Source organism: Orycteropus afer, unplaced genomic scaffold (genome assembly GCF_000298275.1).
Source record: "Orycteropus afer afer isolate SDZICR_OR568_19922 unplaced genomic scaffold, OryAfe1.0 scaffold00244, whole genome shotgun sequence".
NCBI classification, from domain to species: domain Eukaryota; kingdom Metazoa; phylum Chordata; class Mammalia; order Tubulidentata; family Orycteropodidae; genus Orycteropus; species Orycteropus afer.
In genome coordinates, this window is record NW_006921831.1 from 4342940 (window position 1) to 4356818 (window position 13879).

The 13879-nt window shown below is 54.3% G+C and overlaps 1 protein-coding gene across 1 annotated transcript in view; it reads right to left on the reverse strand.

The window, feature by feature from the left end:
* AP2A2 (adaptor related protein complex 2 subunit alpha 2) overlaps positions 1-13879 on the reverse strand; it is a 78698-nt gene that overhangs the window by 64574 nt on the left and 245 nt on the right. The window lies entirely within an intron of this gene.

Here is a 13879-nt window from a genome sequence, read left to right on the forward strand (position 1 = left end):
ACTGCTGGTTGAGGAAGACGTGCTGCTGAAAGAGACACACATCGCTGAGTGAGACACCGAGGGACCAGCACTGCTGGGAAAGAGACTGTGAGAGACTTTTGGCTGAGGGACGGTGGGCTGGGAGAGAGACTGAGTGTTCTTCACATGTCTGGCCTGGCAGTAATAGGCCTTGGGTTACTGCTGGTAACCCTGTCTTCCCTTTGTGGAATTAGAGGAGGTCGGAACATGTGGCCTCCTTGTCGTTTTTGTAGATGATTAATAGATGTTTGCAGCTGATTTTTCTCATTTTGAGTCATGACACATCAGCCAATGGAGGTCCCGAAAGCTTTACTCCATCTGTATCATCAAGGCTGGCTCTCCTCTGGGGAAGCAGCTCTTCCCTAATCATATTTTGAGTCTCTTTCGACTTGAGGGGCTCATCTTCCGGCACTGTATTGGACAAGGTTTCCGGGCTATTCGTAAAGTTTTCTGGTAATATATCAGACAGTATTTCACTGCTATTCAGAAGGTATTCACTGGCCAGTTCTTTGAGAAGTGGATGGCCTCTTTCTTTTTCTGAGTCTGTCTTAGTCCGGAAGCTCCAAAGGAAACCCATCCACCATGAGTAACCCTGCTGGCATTTGCAACACCAGTGGCATGGCCTCCAGCCTCACAGCAACACACAAGCCACCACAGGTCAACAAACTGACGGACAAGTTCATCTCCATTAGCTGTTCCCACTGCTCTGCTTACTTTCTGGTCTCCCTTAGAGATGCTTCCAACTCCCCTCCCCGTGTGCCCGCCTCACCTTTCCAGGCTGCCCTTAAAGCTGCTTCCAAACCCCTCCACACCTGGCTCACCTTTCTGGGCTGCCCTTAAAGCTGCTTCCAAAGCCCGCTGCGCCCAGCTCACCTTTCCAGGCAGCCCTTAAAAAGTTTGATATGTCATGCAGATTACTAAAATGGGACACCGAGACACGAAATGAGCACATGCTGTTAGACATATGGGGTCAACAAACCTGCTTGACACAGGGTTGCCAGAATTCACTACCTGTGAAGCACAATAAAACAAGGTATGCCTGTAATCACACTCAGCTGAGGCAGAGAAAGACCTCGAGACAGCACTGTTCTGCATTTCCCTGCAAAATACAACTTTTTAACAAAACTGAAAATAAGCAAAACACACACATGCTCATTTTGTCAATTTCCAATTTTCACAAACTATCCAGAAACGAACTTTATGAAAACAAGATCAAGTGTGTATTTTGGGGTGATGACTGCTACCCTACTAACAATCAGCCCCAGCCCTAGAGAGAGGCCATCCCCAGGGGCAACAGGGATGCACCCCCAGAGGTGCCTTGTAATCCCCCCACCCCAGCTGCTAGCTTGCACATCACTTACAGGACTGATTCAAAGAGCTGACAACGTTGCCATCTGTCTGTCCACCAGGCCAACCCTTCTCCCACCTACCACAATGCTGCTTCTCTGTCCTCTAGTCCTGACCTTCACGCCTACCTCCCCACCACCCACCCCCTACCTGGCTCCCCACAGCACAGCAGTTCCAGCTGGGTTCACCCTTATTCCTCCACGCAGGCAGCCTGCTTTCCCACCCAGCCACCACTACTCCACTAGAAAGAGCTAAGGCCCCCACTGAACTGAGTGTCCCGCCCACCGAGCCTACCGTGACTGCTGTAGGCGAGGGCTTCCCTTTCCAATTCCAATTCAGTTAAAGCCTGCTCTTCACTCACCTGCCCCTGAACCTATGCCAAAGTGACAGTCTCAGGAAAGCCACACTCCATGGCAGCTCCACATGAGATCAGGGCCCTGCCTTCTCACGTCCCCTCCCACCTCCACTCTTCCTCCATCTCCACTAACCATCTGGCTTCCTAGTTTAGGGAAAACTCAAGGCATTCCCAACAAAAAGTAAAGAGCCTTGTCAGCCAGGTGTCGTACAGTGCCTCTGTTGTGCCTGCTTCCCCCTGATGCTGATTGACCATCCCTACTCCTGGGTTGGCCAGCCCTCACTGCCACGTCCTCCTTCCCAAAAACTTCCTCCTCTCAGCTGGTGTCAGAGCAGGTCTTCCTACACCTCCCCCTCCTCTGCATAGTCCAGTCAAATGCTGCAAAGTCACAAACTGCAAGCCCTGTCACTGCTTGTCCTCTCACGCACTGAAGCCAGGGTTTCCTGCCCAGGCCATCTGCCTCACCTCCCCATAGCTCTTCTGTCCCCTCCAGCCCTCCAGCCACATAGGGCCCCCTGGCCATGTGATCTAACTCACAATCCCTCCAACACAGCTTACCCTCTTCCAGGCTGTGTTTTTCTCCTTGACATGGTACGCAGTGTGCAGTGCATCTTGATGTGGTACATGGTGTGCTGTGCATCTAGATGTGGTGTACAGTGGTATGCCATGTACTTTATATCTTGACATGGTATGCACTGTGCTATGCATCTTGAGGTGGTACGCAGTGGTATGCCATGTACTATACACCTTGACGTGGTACGCAGTGTGCTGTGCATCTTGACGTGGTGTGCCGTGGTATGCCATGTACTATACATCCTGATGTGGTACACAGTATGCTGTGCATCTTGACATGGTGTGCAGTGGTATGCCATGTACTGTACATCTTGACGTGGTGTGCGGTGGTATGCCGTGTACTGCATATCCTGACGTGGTATGCAGTGTGCTGTGCATCTTGACATGGTGTGCGGTGGTATGCCGTGTACTGTGTATCCTGACGTGGTATGCGGTGTGCTGTGCATCTTGATGTGGTGTGCAGTGGTATGCCATGTACTTTATATCTTGACGTGGGATGCGGTATGCTGTGCATCTTGACGTGGTGTGCAGTGGTATGCCATGTACTGTATATCTTGACGTGGTGTGCAGTGGTACATAGTGTGCTGTGCATCTTCACGTGGTGTGCCGTGGTATGCGGTGTACTGTGTATCTTGACGTGATATGCGATGTGCTACACATCTTGACATGATGTGCAGTTGTATGCCTGTACTATACATTTTGACGTGGTATGCGGTGTGCTGTGCATCTTGACGTGGTGTGCAGTGGTACGTAGTGTGCTGTGCGTCTTCACGTGGTGTGCCGTGGTATGCGGTGTACTGTGTATCTTGACGTGATATGCGATGTGCTACACATCTTGACATGATGTGCAGTTGTATGCCTGTACTATACATTTTGACGTGGTACGCGGTGTGCTGGGCATCTTGACGTGGTGTGCAGTGGTATGCCATGTACTGTGCATCTTAACATGGTACATGGTATGCTGTGCATCTTCATGTGATGTGCAGTGGTGTGCAGTGTATCTTACTTACTCATTTTATATCTATTCCCCTAGAATAAAAGCCACGTGAGGACAGATACAAGATGGCCACTCCGTAAATTTGTAAAACAAATTAACCTAAAAAAAAAAGGTACTTTCCTGACCCCACTGTGGCAGGCAGACTGGCCCCCACAGGCATCCACACTTGATCCCAGGGTCCTGAGAATGTGACCTTATAAGGCACAAGTGATTTTGCAGATGTGATTAAGGCAGAGAAACCATCTTGGATCCTCCAAGTGGGCCCTGTCTAGTCATGTGAGCCCCTGAAAGCAAGAACTGTCCCCCCAGAGGCTGGATTTGGGACAGAAGAGACACTGCACTCAGATATGAGTGGGATTTGCTGGAGGGGCCGTGAGCACACAGAACAAATGTAGCTGTCTCCAGGACACAGGGCAGTAAGAGTCTATTTATGGCCTGTCTGATTCAGTGTTTGGGTTCTGCCAAGATGATTTGCTACGGCACAATCTCACAAAGAGATTAGACAGCTTCCTATGCAAATAAGGAGCATAACAGCCTTGCAGAGATTGGTCCAAGGGGACTAGTTGGTTCGTGGTCTTGGTGGGAGCAGTAGGCTTGTAAGAGAGTCAGCCCCACAGACTACTGTCAAGAAGAACTGGGAGTGAAGTGCTTCCTTTTGACGCAAGGTCCCTGCACCCAGAACTTCCCAGACCCAGAACACAGAGCAAGAGAGAGAGCTGTAACATTGGAGATGGTGCCAGGTGGCGCAACAGAGGCATAAGTGGCAATGGCAAAAGGCAGCAGAGACCAGGACACCGGCCCTAGGCAGCTGCAGGGGGGCATGGTGACCGTGGAGTGAAAGAGTTCAGTGCACTAGGCAAGAGGCTTGCTGGCAGAATGGGGTGCATCGGGCACTTGTCAATGGAACTAAAGTGCTATAACACTTGCCCACTCAGGGCAGAGCCGAGAGGAGGGCCTGCCTGCAGGTATAGCCAAGAACTTGAGAGCTGTCCTGGTCGGAAGCGGTGCTGACCCACAAATGGACCGTCCTTCATTGTTCCATCACTTCCAAGTTGATCCAGATCCCAAATTGTACCCTGTAATCATGAGTGTGGTCTGTGAGCTCTGTGGCCACTGCACAGAAAGACCAAACCCAGCAGAGCAGTAGAGAGAGCTGGGGGAGGGCTGGCTGGTGTCAGAACTGCTAAAAAGGTTGGCAGGTGGAGGCATAGCTGACCTCCGCCTTGTGGGAATCACCCTGGGGCTGATCTTGGCTCCTCTCTTCCAAACTCAGAGGACTCACATTTGCTGGCTTACAAGGAGCCAAGATGGTCCTCCTGACAGCCAACAGGGAAACGGGACTCCCTCCCTCCCACAGCCACATGCACTGACTCAGCAGACAGTGTGAGTGGGCTCGGGCTTTCCCCCAGGCCACCCAGGAAAGAGCACAGCCTGCAGACACCGTCATTTGGGCCCTGGAGCCACACAGGACTCATGATGGACAGACCCAAGACATAAAATGCAGGATAATTTGTTGCAGCTGGGGATCCGCCCTCTGCAGGCACCATCCCATCACTCTCCCGTTTATAGCTGTTCTCCCGTTTACAGTTAGATGCACTTTTCTCAGTTAGTTGTCTTCTCTTCTGTGAAAGCCCCGCCCAAGGATGTCTCAAGTGACCTGTCAGCAGCCACACAAAGACTGCCCACGCGTACCTCCTCAAAAGGGCACATGGCTTGTCTTCCAGTCCCCTGGGCTAACCCTGCACATGCCCTGACTCCTTCACCCCACATGCCAGCACACCCAGGACATCATCCCCAGAGTGGTCCACCCTGGGAGCTGGCACAACAATGTGGTTCAGACAGAGCCCTCGGGGGCAGAACGGCCAGAGCTAAGTCCTGGGCTGGGTGGTCTCAGGCTTCTGTACCTCAGTGCCCCCTCACCTATGAAATGGGGCAGCACCATTATGAAGACGATGAGCTAAGCAGACAGACTGATGTGCCCGGGACGGTGCCAGGTCCGCAGCAGGCTACATAGTGCCTGCTGTACACCAGGGGCTCCACTCACGCCCTGGGGAGCTGCCATCTCAGGGCTTTAACGCCATCTACAAACCGATGCCTCCCTGATGGTCCCCTCTAGCCCAGAAGTTTCTCTGAACGCCAGTCTTGTACACCCAATGCATATCTCTCCCCAGGGACCAGACAAAATACATGAGACAATGGCTTTCAGACACTGGCCAAGAGGACACGGAGCACAGGGCCCAGGGAGAGACAGCACATGGCCAAGCTGGCCGAGCCTTGTGATGGCCCTGGTACGGCCTGGAGAGTTTCTGGGCTGCAGGGGGGGCAAACAGAGGTCTCTGAATGGCTTTTGTTCATGTTGTTAACCACTGACTCTCAGTGCCTAGGACAGTGCCTACCATGTAGCTGACACACCATAGATGTGTTGAATGAACAGATGACGTGTACAATTACGTCAGAAAATAAAATGCAGAAATCCGAAAGGCACATCTTCAGCAAACTCCTCACTTAGAGTCACAACAAAATTAGAGCCAGACAAGCAGACATACACGTGAGGCTCTCGTTTCACTGGCTATTTGTTCCTGGAGAGACCACAACGCCACACGGAGAAAACATGCCAACGGGAAGCCGTCTCCACCTACGGGCCCAGCCCCCCTCAGGGGAGGCCAAGCCTCGGGCCCGAACCGCCTGGCACCAACCCACCCAGAGGACCACCCCTCACCTTCCTCCATCTCAGCTGGCAGCCTCAGCTCTCAGGCAAGTGGCCGAGCTATGCTAGAAACGCACAAGTAGGGCCGTCGTGACACAATCCAGCGGAGAAAGTGTGAAACAGAGAACTAGCAAGACCGAAGGCACAAGTAGCCCAAAAGAGGTCCGTGACACTGTAAGGCATCTAGACGTGGGTGCCCAAGGTGGCCAGAGAGTACCCAGACACAGGGTAGCCCAGAGCCAGCCATGGGAGATGCCATAATTCTACGGGCACAAGCCAGGTTGCAAACAAGGAGCAAATCTGGTGACTGCAAAGGACCAACACAGGCATGTCCCCAAAGAAGTCAGGTGAGCCCAAGTGGTCACAGATGGCAGCTTGGAAAGACTAGACTTGGCATCTACTTAGTGTCCTTTCCAATGCTGCCTAACTATGGAAAAGCATGAGCGCTGTCTGGCCACAGAAAGGGAGCAGATACCCCAGCACAGCCCCCCCAGCCTGGACTAATCCTCACTACCCCCCGGGGCTGCCATCAGCCAAGAAAAACACCCCACAATGCAAAACAAACAGCAGGCTACCCCACCTGGATGCTGGTCTCCAATTGCTGGGCAGTCCTGCAGACAGAGGGCTTCACGCCAGGTAGGTAGGAAGCCAGACAAACGGGAAAGGTCTTGAACTCAAGGAGAGAGTTGAAAACCAGCACAGCACTCACTGGGTTTAAACCAGGGGCAAAACCAAAGAGCCCTGGCTCTGCCCAGTGCCACCATGTGCACAGGCAGGAAGAAGGCAGCAGTCAGGAGCCAACTCCCACCTCTGGTTCCAAGACCTTCTTGAACAGCAAGCAGGTCAACCACTTGACCAAGAGAGCACGCTCACTGCATTACCAGAGGCGGGGCAAACGCTCTGCAAAGGGGGGATTCCCACCTCTCTAGAACCCAAGACAGACGCGAGCAAGATGCTGCTCCCACTGCCACAGCAGACCCCACAGGGACCAGCACCTCCTCCCCAACCCACACCCCCAGGACCGTTTCCACACCATCATTAGGAGCTGCAATGGCCCACACTGGTCCTCTCTGCGTCAACACTGGAGGGACGGTGTGAAGAACTCACTCACGTCTCCTGGGCAGTCAGGAGCGAGCACTCAGCTGTCCCCATTCTTCCCAGTCTGCACCCCAGTCCATCTGCAGGGCAGTCTCAGCTGGTCCACGTACACTGCCACCCACAACTCTCCACCTCCCACTGCACACAGGACACCCTCAACAACCCACCCTGTACTGCTTTCACACACCCACTCCACAACTCCCACGGCAGGACAGGGTCACACACAGCACTTTACAATCTGTGTCTCAGGCATCACACGAACTGCCGAAAATGGTTCGTTTCTGTTTGCCCAGTGAGTCCTCTCAGTTAGAAGTTTAAACTGGGGGAAACTTATTCACCCAGTAATACAGCACCCAAAGCTACCAGAGGCCAACAACTTCTAACTCCCAAATACCAGGTTCAGTGTGCAACTGTCAAACCTCTGTGCTCCTTAAATTGAGGCTGGTCACTGTGCTGAACTCAAGATATGAGGGGAGAAGCGGGGGTGACAGCCCTGTCCTCCCTCGTTCTTTCCAGCAGCAAGTGGGACCAAGTGAGGACACAGAGCTGGCCCAGACAGGTTTTAACAGGAAAAGGAATGCGCTGAGCCCCGGGCTTGTGCAAAGTGCCCCTGGGTCATGCGGGGTTCTACTCTTCAGATGTCCACAGAGTTCCGTGGGAGGCCACGATCCCTCTCCCTACTCTCTCCCTCTGGGGCCTCCCCACTCCAACACATAGAACTCCTCGGAACGCCACAAGCCAAGATTCCACCATTTCTTTGGATGGCCTCTCACTCCTGCTGGGAGCTCTGAGTACAGGAGCTGTAGGTAGATGGGACCACCTCCCACTGGTCTGCTCCACTAAGGTTGGTGGGGACCCCATGCTCCTCATTGCACACAAGCCCACACAGGCCTGCAACCTCTTCCAAAACCCAAGCCAAATCTGCCTCAGTGCTCAGAGTGCTCACACTGGAGGACGTTGCCTGCTGCCCACCTCCCGCGGGCTGGCCAGCACCGGCCAGCGCACTGACAGGTCTGTGGGGAGACCCATGTCCACAAGGGAAGGACACACAACAGGCCAGGCAGCACCGGCCAGCGCACTGACAGGTCTGTGGGGAGACCTGGGTCTGCGAGGGAGAGGAAAGACACGTGGAGCTTCCCGGCAGTCTGTGTCCAGTAGTTTTGCCAAATAAGGTAACCACAGACTTGCAAGGCTTTCTGGTTCTTGGTGTTTCTGAATGACAGAACTTGAGGTAGGAAAGTGACCCCTTGCTTGTGAACCTGCTCAGCACCAGGGCTCTATTCTATGCCAGGTGAAGCTGAGTGCTCCACCCACAGCCATCCCCATTCATTCAAACGTCTCTGTTGGTATTAGGGGAAAATTCTCCCCCAGAAGATGCCTCTCTACATCAGACTCTAATCTTCTCTCTGGTCTGATCTAGTTGATTGCCACAAAGCCAAGGAGTGTCATTTTATCCCACAGAGACAGCCTCCCCAAAAGTCCTTTCCACTTAGCTCTGCAACCACAAACCACATATTGCTACCGAACCAAAACCGCACCCCCACTGCTGTGGAATCTATTACAACCCACAGCGCCCCTAGAGGACAGAGCGGACCTGCCCCAGAGGGTCTCCAAGGCTGTAATCTTTACAGAAGCAGACTACTTCCTCATCTTACTCCCACAGACTGGCTGATAGGTTTGAACCGCCGACCTTTTGGTTGGCACCCAAATGCTTTAACCACTGCACCACCAAAGCTCCTTATATTGTTGCCAGCAGCCTTTCAAACAATGAAAAACCATGTTTGGAGAAAAGAGAGGTACTGAGTATCTGCATGGCTTGTACTCTCTCTGGGACTGACCCTTCTCTTGTGCTGTAGGACATAGTGACTCCACCCTTCAGAGAGGAACACAAGCAGAGCCAGCATCCAGTCCCTAGATGCAACAAGCACCAGTGTGGCAGACAGGCTCCACAGGAGCAAAGACCGAGTTCCCCTGTGGCTCAAGGGCTGGTTCCTCTCACCACTCCTCCCTCCATTACACACTTCCTAAATCTGCTTCTAAGGAAAGTAAGTTCTGCATGAAGCACAAAGGAAGATGTACGAAAACAGCATTCTTTTAAAAAAAAGAAAAAGTCAGCATTTTAAAAACACAGTCAAAATTATATCAGAACCAATGTTGGATTCCGGGCTTTATGCTGGTCAGGAAAATCAAGGACCGAGTTTACATGTAACTCCCACCCTGAAGTTGAAGCAGAAGTTAAGTTTTTACGTTCATCATTTCTCCACGTCCAACTCATGACTCATAGTCAGAACATGCTTTAAACTTCAGTCAGATTGCAGGACAATTCAGGGAGTGCCCGATTTCAACAAACTTACCAGAAGTGGAAGGGACCACACTCTGTGACACCAACATGAACAAAGCTCACTGAGTGTACTAGCTCGTGGCACGCCTGCAGCAAGCGGCACCATGCTCCCGAAGACTGGCGCGGGAATGGCATCTCCTTGTCTGTTTTCCTTGTCCGATCTCCTGGAGGAATCAAGCAGACACCTCCAGGAGGCATAAGTCCGCTCTTCCTTGCCAGGTGCACTGAGTGCCTGGGAAGGCCAAGTGGCAGCCCCTCCCACCAGCGACGTGACTGTCTGGCAACAACCCTAATTCTTCCCGTTGGCTGAAGCCCTTGATGCTGTTCAGCTGAGTTTCAGCCTGACATCTCGCAGCGTTCAGTACCCTCAGCAACGTTGGAGTGTCGTGCCATCAAGAGCCACATGTGAGGACATGTGCTAATTAAGTCACATGTGACTCTCATCCATGACAGATCACGTGCGTGCCAGCAAACAAGTTCCCAAATAACTGGATGCCAAGCAGGACAGCTGTCTTCTTGCCTAATTTCAGCAGTTTTCTGTTTTTCCTGGAATTCCACATCTTCAATAGAACCCAGTTAACGCCACAGTCTGGACGGGCCTTGAGGGATTAATGGGCCTGAGCAAAAGGGGCCAATCTCAAAGACAGCAGACACTCTGCTTCTGCTTACATAACGTCCTGACCCCACAGAATTTCTAGAGACGGAGAAGAAAGAAAAGTCTGCCAAGGGCAGGCTGGCTCAGGCAGCACTAGGGCTCCTTGTGACCGGACAGTTGGGTCCCTGGATTACAGTGGGAACGACACTAAGCCACACACATGAGGCAACTGCACAGAGCCACACAGACACAGAGCAGCACCGAACACAGGGAGAATCCCACTAAGCACAGCAGGTGGTACCAACGTCAGTTTCCTGGTGCTGAAACAACGGTGGTGTGGTGACCATGGGGATAAAGGGTTGGGGACCCCACCTCGAACATTTTCTTGCCACTTCCTATGAATCCATAATTATTTCAAAATGGTGGGTTGGTTTTTTTTTTTCTTTTTGGTTAAAAACTGACACTAATTGAAAGGACTAGAATTTTCTTTAATGCTGATTAAACACACAGCAATGGATGCCTCGGTAACTCCCATACGCTGAACTCACAGGAGCAGAGCTCAGCAGCCCCTGGGCTGACACCAGTAGGAAAGAACAGAACCGTCAGCCCAAATGGCCTGGCAGGAGCACCGATGGGAAGCCGGAGGTGTTCACGTCTGCCCTGCTCCAGGAGCCTGCATGGCCGACCTGAAGGAGCCACACACTCAGGTCCATCTCTGACCCCCTCCACACACTGCCCTCCCACGCTCAGCACAGGACTTGCAGGGCGGGAAATTCAGAAACCAATGCAGGAAAGTAAAAACTAAACCAAACCCACTGCCATCGAATCAACTGCAACTCACAGTGGCCCTTTCTAGGACACGGTAGAGTAGACTGTTTCCTTGGGTTTCCAAGGCTGTAAACGTTTAAGGAAGCAGACTAACTTACCTTTCTCCCTCAGAACAGCTGGCTGGTAGGCTCAAACTGTCAACCTTTTGGTTAGCAGGTGAATGCTTTCCCCACTGTGCCATCAGACCTCCTTAGGAAGGTATAAAGGAGGCACAATTTTATAGCTGAAGGTGATGTCACTGATACTTCAGCTCTAATCCCACCCCTCATCTGTCAGGTGAAAGACTTAGGCTCAGTGGCCTCTGGTCATGGAACTGGTGAGAGTAAGGGTCAAGGTTCTGGGTGACCAGCTCGCTGTCCTCCCCACAGAGCCAGAGTACTTGGGCTCCCCCTCATCACTGGAGACTGGAGCAATGAGCATGCAAATTGGGGTGGGGGGTGTTGATACACCTCTCCCTGCAACAGGGACCAAGGTGACCCCAGCTCTGCCCCATGGTGCTCTCCTGCACCACCTCCAGCCACAGGCCAACACTTTGCTAAGAACATTAACTCCTTGCTTGTCCACGCACATCTTGGGCTCCACACCCACCATCCCTCTCCCTGGGGCCCCTGAAACACCTCAAGGAATCAGCCTCAGACACAGAGTTAACTCCGAGGGGATGTCCATAGCTCATTCCCCTATCCCTTACAACACACGCCAGACAGCACAGGAAGAACGGGAGACAGACTGTCTCTGCCCTCCCTCGTGGCACCCAGGGGACACAGACTCACACGTGTACAAACAGCCCCACAAGCTGATGGCAAGTGTCATGGAGGGGCAGTATGCACTGCACCACCACTGATGAGAAGGCAAGTGAACGGGCAGCATGACCTGAGGAGGGGTCAAGTGCCCCAACACACAAGCTCCTGTGCGCTCAGGATGCTCCCATTCACTCGTCTGCACCATGGTTCTCAATCAGGGGCAGGTTTGCTCCTCAGGAGACACCTGTCAGCACCTGGAGGCATTCCTGGCTGTCACGGTGGGGGAGGGGCACCTAGTGGGCAGAGGCCAAGGATGCTGCTGAGCGTCCTGCAACCACAGGTCAGGCCCACGGCAAGGGTGACCCAGCCCGACCATCGCCAGTGCCAAGGAGGAGGAGGCTGGTCTACACATGGTCAGCCAGCAGAAACTCAGCAGGTTCTTAGCACACAGCAGACACCATCCAGTCCAATGCAAGACCTGACACAAACTGTACCTAACGAGCCCGTGACTGCCTTCAGGAAAACAGCTCATTGTCCTGGCCCGTCTAGGCCACATGCAATGCTATCTTCAAAAACTGTCAGATGAAATGGATGTACACACAGCCATGTTCATCACAGCACTCCTCACAATAGCAACGAGACGGAAACAACCGAAACGTCCATCTACGGAGGAAGGGACCAACATACACAACGAGATACCGCACAATATACAGGAACAAGGATGACTACAAAACACTCATATTATAGATGACCTCAAGGAACTCAACACTGCGTGAAGTAAGTCACTCACCGAAAGACCAATGTTGCAGGAGACCACTACTGTAAAAACTCAAGGAGACTTCACCAAAACAGACACATGGTTTGACAGCTCCCAGGGGCAGGAGGGGAGGGAGGGGAGACATATATCAGCTTGGGTGAAGAGAATAAAATGACTCGAACAGGGCAGGGAGGGTGATCCCAGCTCCCTTAACGGGCCCAGCAGCCCCTGGGGAGTGTCAGTGGCTCACACACCCACAGCCTACTGAAAGGCTCATGGTCTGCACCTACCCAGTGGTGCTTGGAGGAAATGGCAATGCACTGCCCAAGGCCAGCAGCCCATGGAGCACAGTTTGGCCCTGGCATGCGTGGGGCCCCCACGAGCTGCAGTGTGCACTCCACCCGAGAGGCACATCATAGGGTGACCCCCTACATGGTGGTCCGGGTAGTACCGCTGCAGGGCAAGGGAGGCACTGACACCAGAAAGCCGCCTACTGAGTCCTGGGCAGATCCCACCCCACGTCTGCAGGCCAGGGGAGAACTGGCAGCCCATGCCCAGCCCGAGACCAGACGGACACATATCGGCACGACGGCCCTCAAAACGCACACTCCACCTCGGGCAACAGACAGAGCCAAACGTTCCATGGCTCCCGAAGCACAACGCAGTCAGGCTGCTTCGGGAAGAAAAGGCTGCGCCCTCCGAGCGCCAGGGGCTGCCTTGGGGCACCGCGTGCCGGCCTCTCCGTGGGGACTCCTGCCGCTGCGAGGAGGTCCCCGGAGCCGGCCCACGCCCGCCCTATGGCGCCGCGATCCCGGCCCTGGGGGAGCGAAGCACGGGGCACACAGGCAATCGGGCGGCAGCCTCCCCGGAGCCGGACCACCGGCTGGTTCCCCGGGAAAACCCACACTGTCTCGGGGAACGCTGCCCCCGGCAACCGGGGGCCGAGCAGCCGGCGCCCGGGAAGACATCATGCGGGACCCGAGCGCCTTCGCCGGAGCCCCCACGCGGGCAGAGCGGTCGGTGGGCGGGCCGAGCAGGGCGCGGGGCGCAGGCCTAAGGCCCCGCACCTCCAGGCTGCACCCCAGACCCTCCCCTGCACCCGGCAGCCGGGTCAGACGCCCGCATCTCTGGGCTGCACCCCCAGACCCTCGCCTCCAACCCGGAGGCCAGGTCAGCTCCCTGTATCTCCGGGCTGCACCCCTAGACCCACTCCTGCACCCCGCGGCCGGGTCACCCCGTACCACTCAGGCCTAAGGCCCCGCATCTTGGGGTTGCACCCCCAGGCCCACGCCCGCATCCCGGTGGCCAAGTCAGCCCCCCGCATCTCCAGGTTGCACCCCCCAGACCCTCGCCTCCACCCTGCCGCCCGAGTCAGCCCCCCGCATCTCGAGATTGCGCCCCCGGACCCTCGCCTGCACCCCGCGGCCGGGTCAGCCCCCGCCCGGCAGGCCCTCACTGCCGGCGCCGCACGCCAGCCGGACCTGCGACCTCACACCCCACCCGGGCCACCCCAGACTGCAACG